Source organism: Arachis ipaensis, chromosome B9 (genome assembly GCF_059453495.1).
Source record: "Arachis ipaensis isolate K30076 ecotype BB chromosome B9, ASM5945349v1, whole genome shotgun sequence".
NCBI lineage: Eukaryota > Viridiplantae > Streptophyta > Magnoliopsida > Fabales > Fabaceae > Arachis > Arachis ipaensis.
In genome coordinates, this window is record NC_142444.1 from 77,909,358 (window position 1) to 77,917,347 (window position 7,990).

Here is a 7,990-nt window from a genome sequence, read left to right on the forward strand (position 1 = left end):
CATCTAGCTTCTTAGACCAATCCTTTCTTGAACTTCCAACAGTTTTTTCAAGGATTCTTTTTAGCTCTCTATTGGAAATTTCAGCTTTCCCGTTGGTCTGTGGGTGGTATGGAGTTACCACTTTGTGCTTTACTCCATCTCTGAGAAGGAGTGCCTCGAGTTGTTTGTTGTAGAAGTGTGTCCCTCCATCACTAATGAGAGCTCTGGGAACTCCAAATCTACTGAAAATGTTCCTTCTCAAGAAGCTTATCACAATCTTGTTGTCATTTGTTGCAGTGGCTATGGCTTCTACCCACCTTGAGACATAATCAATAGCCACCAATATGTAGCTATTAGAGTAGGAGGTTGGGAAGGGTCCCGTGAAATCAATCCCCCATACATCAAATAGCTCTAACTCTAGTATGAATTACTGTGGCATCTCATTTCTCTTGGTTTGATTACCAGCTCTTTGGCATTCATCACACCTTGACACCATTTCCTTGACATTCTTAAACATTGTTGGCCAGTAAAATCTGGATTGAAGCACTTTTGCTGCTGTCCTTTCTCCACTGAAGTGACCTCCATATGCAGATCCATGGCACTGCCATAATACTTCCTGCCCTTCCTCTTGAGGTATACACCTTCTTAGAATTTCATCAGCACACTTCTTGAACAAATAAGGATCATCCCAAATGTAGTGTTTGGCATCCTTAATTAGCTTCCTCCTCATGTGCCTATTGATGTTGGTTGGTAGTTCCCCAATAGCCTTGAAGTTGGCTATGTCTGCAAACCAAGGAGCTACTCGAATCATCATCAATTATTCATCAGGAAAGCTTTCATTGATTGCTACTTGCTGCTTCTCTTCTTCTTGTGGGATCCTTGATAGGTGGTCAGCTACCTTGTTCTCTGCTCCGCTCCTATTTTTAATCTCAATATCAAATTCTTGGAGCAACAACATCCACTTTATTATTCTGGGCTTAGATTCTTGTTTGGTAAGAAAGTATTTGAGTGCTGCATGATTAGTGAACACAATTACTTTTGAGCCAATAAGATATGGTCTAAACTTGTCAAAAGCAAAAATTTTGGCTAAAAATTCTTTCTCCGTGGTGGTATAGTTCTTTTGATTCTCATTAAAAACCTTGCTAGCATAGTAAATAACATGTACTAGCTTGTCTTTCCTCTGTCCTAGAACAGCACTAACAGCAAAATTAGATGCATCACACATTAGTTTAAAGGGAAGATCCCAGCTTGGTGGTGCTATAATAGGTGCAGAGGAGAGTTTCTTCTTAAGTTCATCAAAGGCTACCATGCACTCTCTATCAAAAACAAAAGGTGTATTTGAGACAAGTAGGTTGCTAAGGGGTTTCGCAATCTTTGAAAAATCTTTGATAAACCTCCTATAGAACCCAGCGTGTCCCAAAAAACTTCTGATTGCTTTGACATTGCAAGGTGGAGGTAATTTTTCAATTACTTCCACTTTTGCCTTGTCTACTTCTATGCCATCTTTTGAAATCTTTTGACTAAGAACCACCCCTTCAGTCACCATAAAATGGCACTTCTCCCAGTTTAAAACCCGGTTGGTTTCTTGACACCTTTTTAGCACAAGAGCAAGATGGTATAGGCAATCAGAATATGAGTTCCCAAATACAGAGAAGTCATCCATGAATACTTCTATGAACTTCTCAATCATGTCTGAAAAAATGGAGAGCATGCACCTTTGGAATGTTGAAGGTGCATTGCACAATCCAAAGGGCATTCTCCTATAAGCAAAGACACCATATGGACAAGTAAATGAAGTTTTTTCCTGATCCTTGGGGTCAACAACAATTTGATTGTAGCCCGAATACCCATTTAGCAAGCAATAGTACTTATGTCCTGCCAATCTTTCAAGCATCTGGTCCATGAAAGGTAAGGGAAAGTGGTCCTTTCAGGTGGCTTCATTGAGTTTACAGTAGTCAATGCACATATGCCATCCGGTCACTGTCCTTGAGGGTATCAATTCATTCTTCTCATGTGCCACAATAGTGATCCCTCCTTTCTTAGGGACTACTTGCACCGGGCTTACCCAAGGGTTGTCTGAGATGGGTAGATCACCCCTGCTTGCCACAATTTTAACACTTCTTTCTGAACCACTTCATTCATAGTTGGATTCAGCCTCCTTTGTTGTTGTCTTGAATGTTTGGCATCTTCTTCAAGTAAGATCTTATGCATAGACATTGAAGGACTGATCCCTTTCAAATCTGCAAGTGTCCAGCCTATGGCATCCTTGTGTTGTCTTAGCACTTGGATGAGCTCCTCTTCTTGTTCCTTACTCATACTTTAATTTATGATCACTGGTTGGGTGTTATTAGCACCTAGATATGCATATTTCAAGTTGGGTGGTAATGCTTTCAGCTCTAGTTTTGGTGACTCTGCATCTTTGTTGCTTGTAATGGTTAGCATGATTGAGTTTCCCATGGTTGCTTGTATTGATTCTGCATCTGGTGCTTGTTCCAGCTCTATGGTTCCTCCACATTGTTCTTCTTCCAAGACTTCTTGAACTATTTGTTCCATGGTGTCTACCAGCATGCATTCTCCTATGGATTCCTTGGGGTAACTCATTGCCTTGAAGACATTGAAGACTATTTTCTCTTCATGCAACCTCAAGACTAGTTCCCCTTTTTGCACATCGATGATGGCTCCAGCAGTAGCTAGGAATGGTCTTCCTAAGATAATTGACGTGTTGGCCTCTTCTTCCATGTCTAGCACAACGAAATCAGCAGGAAAGATGAAATCTCCTACTTTTACTAGCAAGTCTTCCACCACCCCATGTGGAAACTTAAATATTCTGTCAGCCAATTGGAGTGCCATTCTTGTTGGCTTGGCTTCCTCAATCTTCATCCTTCTCATCATAGTCAGGGACATAAGATTTATGCTAGCTCCCAAATCACACAAAGCTTTCTCAATGGTGATGTCTCCTATGATGCAGGGAACTTGGAAACTCCCTGGGTCTTTTAGCTTTTGAGGTAGCTTCTTCTGTATGATGGCGCTGCATTCTTCAGTCAAGATTATGGTTTCTCATGCTTCCCAGTTCCACTTTTTGGTTATAAGCTCCTTTAAAAATTTAGCATAGAGTGGCATTTGTTCTAATTCCTCAGCAAAGGGTATATTGATTTGGAGCCTCTTGAAGATCTCTAGGAACTTAGAAAACTGGCCATCTTTCCCATCTTTTCCCAGTCTTTGTGGGTATGGTGCCCTTGGTACATAAGGCTTCAAGACTGGTTTTGGTGGAGGTGGAGCAGGGATTTCTTCTTCATCCTTGTTCTTATGCTTTGCTGCAACTTCTTCATGCTTGTCTTTGCTTGGGGTTCCTTCTTTTACAACCTTCCCACTTCTTAGAGTAATGGCTTTGTATTCTCCTCTTGGGTTAGCCATGGTATCACTAGAAAATATGTGTGTGGGGAGTGGGATTTGCTTGGACAAAATCCTCACTTGTGCTTCTAACTTTGTGATTGCTGTGCCTTGATTTTTCAGGTTTGACCTGTATTCCTCTTGATTAGCATCTATCCTTCTGTCAGTTTGTGCTTGTCTGTCCATGAGGGTGGAGATTGCTCCTGTAATTTGTGAGGACAGTTGTGCTATTGCAGCTTTCATCTTCTTAAAGTTGCTCTTGATCTCACATGGTTGCATAGTTGAGGATGGTGTATCTTGATCGAGGTTGTTGTGTGTGGCTTGGTTACTATGGTATGATGTGTTTTTTGAGTTGTGGTAGGGTCTATGGTTCCCTGTTTGATGGTTGGGGTTGTGGTTGAAATGCTAATTTGATGAATAAGGCTTGTTGTGGTCCTGGTTGTGGTTTTGTTGATTTTCCCACCCAAAGTTTGGGTGGTTCTTCCAACCTGGGTTGTATGTCTTAGAGTGTCGGTCATATGGTGGTCTGGATGAATTTTTCACATAATTGGCTTGTTCCCAGTCACCTTCAGATTCTGGTGCATTCCCTTCTTGTTGAAGAGTTTGGTCTTGAATGACTGAGGCTTGGTTGGCCTCCATCCTTTTGGTTAGAGCTGCTATTTGAGCTGCAATTGCTTTGTTCTGAGCTAACAAGGCATCTACAGAGTTGAGCTCTAGCACCCCCTTCTTCTTAGTCCTTTCTAAAGCATAGAAATACTCATTTTCAGCTACAGTCTCAATGACATCTATGGCCTCTTCAAAGGTTTTCTTCTTGTTGAGAGAGCCTCCTGAAGAATAGTCCACAGCCTTCTTTGTTTCATCGGATACTCCCTCATAAAAGATGTGTAGTTGTACCCATTCATTGAACATTTCTGGTGGGCATCTTCTTGTCAGATCTTTGAATCTCTCACAGGCCTCATAAAGTGTTTCTCCATCTTGTTGTCTGAAAGTTTTCACCTCAGCTCTCAGCCTATTGATTCTTTATGGGGGGTAAAATCTTGCGAGGAATCTGTTCACGACCTCCTCCCATGTAGTTAGGCTATCCTTGGGGAATGACTCCAACCACTTTGCTGCCTTATCTCCGAGTGAGAAAGGGAACAAGGGTAGTTTGTAGATGTCGGGGTGTACCCCGTTGGACTTTACAGTATCACATATCCTCAAGAATATAATGAGATGTTGATTAGGGTCTTCTTGGGCACTTCCTCCATATGAGCAATTATTCTGAACAAGTGTGATGAGCTGAGGTTTCAGCTCAAAATTATTGGCATGAATTGTTGGTTTTAGGATGCTGCTGCCATAATTTCCTGGGTTTGGGTTGATGTAGGAGCCTAAAACTCTCCTTTCTTGCCCATCATGATTTACTGGCCCTTCTCTATCATTGTGAGCTTCTTCTTCATGGTGGTTCTCCTTGTTCTCCTCCATGTTTGTTTCAAAATACTCTTCCTCTTCCTCAGTACCAACGACTCATTTTCCTCTTGCTTCCCTCCTTAATCTAAGGAAGGTCCTCTCAGGTTCAGAACCAAAGGAAGTTGAAGCACCACTTCTTCTACCTGTCATACAACCAACAAGGCAAAAACCAAGAAAGAAAATGAATGAAGAAATTACTCTTGTTAGAGTGGTTGTTAGTGTGAGTGGTGCAATTAATCGAATAGTTAGAGGAGTGGAAATATGAAAAAAAATACTCAAAAAAGAAAGAACTAGAACTCAAAATAAAAGAAATAAAAGGTGCTAAATAAAATAAAATGACAAGGAATTTAAATTGCTTAATCTAGCTCTCCAATTGATTTAATCATTGTCAAACTTAAGCCAATCCCCGACAACGGCGCCAAAAAACTTGATGACCAGAATTCACACCCCATTCAAAATTTGGTGAATTAGTTCTTTTGGCAAGCGCTCCAAAATTATCATCAAGTAATAACCCACAGAGGAGTGGGATATTATCCACAGAGTTTGGCAAACTTGAGCAGTTTTAATCAATTGATGAATTAGTCAAGCGGATCAATAGGATTGTAGAGTGCAAAATTGTAAATGACATAAATGTAAATGACTAGAATATAAAGAAAAGCAATAAAGTGCAGAAATATAAATGGCGGAAAGTAAAGGGCAGAATCATAAATGACTTGAATGTAAATGTGAATGGGGAATTGCTGGATGTAAAAATAAACAGTAAGGAAATGGATAGATAAGAATGGGGAAATTCATTGAGATTGGGAGATGTTGTCTCTTTCGATCGAATCTAGCTTATATTCTCTTCAATCATGCAACTTATTGACCTCTTGGCAATCATGATTGATTGAGCCCCAATCCCTTGGTGACTCAATCTCTCAGATCTCGATCAATAGCCAATTCCTTAGTCTAATTGCTCATGAAGAGAGATATGCTTGGTCTTTGATTATACCACACACCATTATAGGTCCAAGTAGAGGGAGGATTATATGTCACATATCCAAACACTAAAACCCAGATTCTACTCTAGTGTGAGAAGGGATTTCAAGCATGGTTTCATGTTTCCTTTCCCAAGGTTCCCATGAAACCCAATTGCATTCAATCTCTTTCCCAAGATAATTGAATACTAAGCATTAAGAACGAAATTCCTTCTAGCAAATCAAAGAGAAGATGAAGAGAAGAAGGGTTTCACTATCATCAATCCATTAAGTACAACAGAGCTCCCTCTCTCAATGAGAGGGAAGTTAGCTACTCATAGCTCAAAAAGTACTCAAAAGTGAAGTGTAAAAGTGGATCTAAAACTGACTGCTTAACCCCCTTCTTCAGTACTCCTTGGAGGTATTTATACTACTCCTAGTAAAATAAAAGATTTACAAAAGTGAAAAAGGAAAATTACATTTTAGAGGGAAAAGAAAATATTCAATAAGGATGACTTCTCAGCTAGCGTGTGGCTGGCACTTTTCTGGCGTGTCACGTGCCTTTCATTTCCAGCTTGGCATGCCATGCCTACTCCTTCAAGTGGCACGCTCGTCCCTCTCTCAACCTTGGCATGCCACGCCTTCGAACTCAAGTGGCACGCCCCCGGTCTTTCTCACTTCTCTTTGCCTCTGGAAAGTTGTACTGGCGTGCCACGCCCTTGCTTTATGCTTGGTTAGACTTCTCTGGAAAGTTGAACTAGCGTGGCACGCCCAAGGTCTGGCGTGCCATGCCCCTTTTGTGAGTGAGTGGTTCCTCTGTTTGGCGTGCCATGCCACGAGCTCAAGTGGCACACCCCAATGCTTTTCTCTGAATGACACTGGCGTGCCATGCCTGGTTGCTCAAGTGGCACGCCTAAATGAAGAATGGTGAATGGCGTGCCACGCCTTCGATACCAAGTGGCAAGCCCCATGTAATTGGCCTCCTTCATCTTCTCTGGAAACTTATACCAGCGTCCCATGCCTAAAGGCTGGCGTGCCACGCCCATGATCTTGTCTTGGTTCCAGTAGTTGGCGTGCCACACCTCAGTCTTCAAGTGGCACGCCATAGTGAAATGCTAAGGTTGGCGTGCCACGCCTTCGATACCAAGTTGCATGCCCAGTCCTTGCTCTTGGTCCTTTGTGCATTGGCGTGCCACGCCTGGTTGCTCAAGTGGCACGCCAAGTCTTCAATTGCCTTCAGCCCCTTCTCTGGATTGTTGTACCAGCGTGCCACACTATGCTGCTCAAGTAACACAATCATGGATTTATGAACTCTTCAAGCTTGGCGTGCCACGCCTGGGTTCTCAAGTGGCACTTCCAAGTGACTTTTTGGGGCTGGCGTGCCACGCCTTCGACACCAAGTGGCACGCCATAGTGAAGGTTCTTCTTGGAATGGTGAGTTGGCGTGCCACACCCCTTTGCTCAAGTGGCACGCCCATAGTAATTGATGGGCCAGGCGTGCCACGCCCCTTTTATGTCCTCCATTTGGCTCTCTGGAATTTTGTATTAGCGTGCCACGCCCAGTCTCTGGCGTGCCACACCCACATGCTTGCTTGGACTTCTTCTCTGGACTTTAGTACTGGCGTGCCACGCCTAGCTCCTGACGTGCCACGTCAGTGCATTTTTGTGGCGTTTGCTTCAAGTGGCATGCCAGTTTCACACGCCCAGCTTCTTGTTTGTCTTCTACCTAATTTTTGATACTTTTCTCACCTGAAATTCAGCAGAACTCATCTCAAAGTAGTGTACCATAATATTCATCAAATAATGCATGAATTGTACAGATCAAATGAGATTTATGCTCTTTTATGGTCTTCTTTAAGCAAGAAAGAAGGGTAGATGATGCAAGTCATCAACCACCCAAGTGGAAAAATGATGATCAACAAGAAGACGGGTGCAACAGCAAGGTTTGGGACCCCGGAATTCATTCTAGCAATCAAAACTCTTGGGGCCTTGTCTCTTACTTTAACTTGCTTGAAGGCTTTATGCAACTAGTATGGGATCCCAGAGGCTATTGGAATTTCAAACATTGGTGGAGATTCCTGGATGAGTTCAAACATAAGCCACCATGACAGGTAACTCACCAAATGTCCAACTTAAGGACTCTAACTAAAAGTGCTAGGTTGGAGACAACCCACCATGGTATGATCGTCCTTTTTCAGTCTTAGCTTTATTTTATTTTG